We start from the raw sequence: 308 nt of genomic DNA on the forward strand, positions 1-308 counted from the left end.
GAGGCCGGGCCCGGTGTTATACAGTGTGGCTGTTCTCTTGGTTGGCTTATCTCACCGCTTAGAAATGGCTCCCAAATACATGAGCAGGGAGATTTCCAAGGACAGGTCATAGGTAGAGCATATTGGCATTCCAAATGCCTAAAATGTACTTATTTCCAAAACTTCCTTTAGGCCTTCACATCTGACTTTGGACACGACATGAAATTTTTTGAAGGGAAGGAAGAAGGAGAACAAAATCACAAAATGTTCAGTTTTAGTCCTTGAGAGCAGCTCATAGACAAGAACTTAGCCCTGTAGCCTATTTCTGG

At 43.5% G+C, this 308-nt stretch overlaps 1 protein-coding gene across 1 annotated transcript in view; it reads left to right on the top strand.

The window, feature by feature from the left end:
- The window catches only part of RBM28 (RNA binding motif protein 28), a 32,911-nt gene that overhangs the window by 18,807 nt on the left and 13,796 nt on the right, over positions 1–308 (top strand). The window lies entirely within an intron of this gene.

This window comes from Bison bison, unplaced genomic scaffold, assembly GCF_000754665.1.
Source record: "Bison bison bison isolate TAMUID 2011002044 unplaced genomic scaffold, Bison_UMD1.0 scf7180017864530, whole genome shotgun sequence".
Taxonomy (NCBI): domain Eukaryota; kingdom Metazoa; phylum Chordata; class Mammalia; order Artiodactyla; family Bovidae; genus Bison; species Bison bison.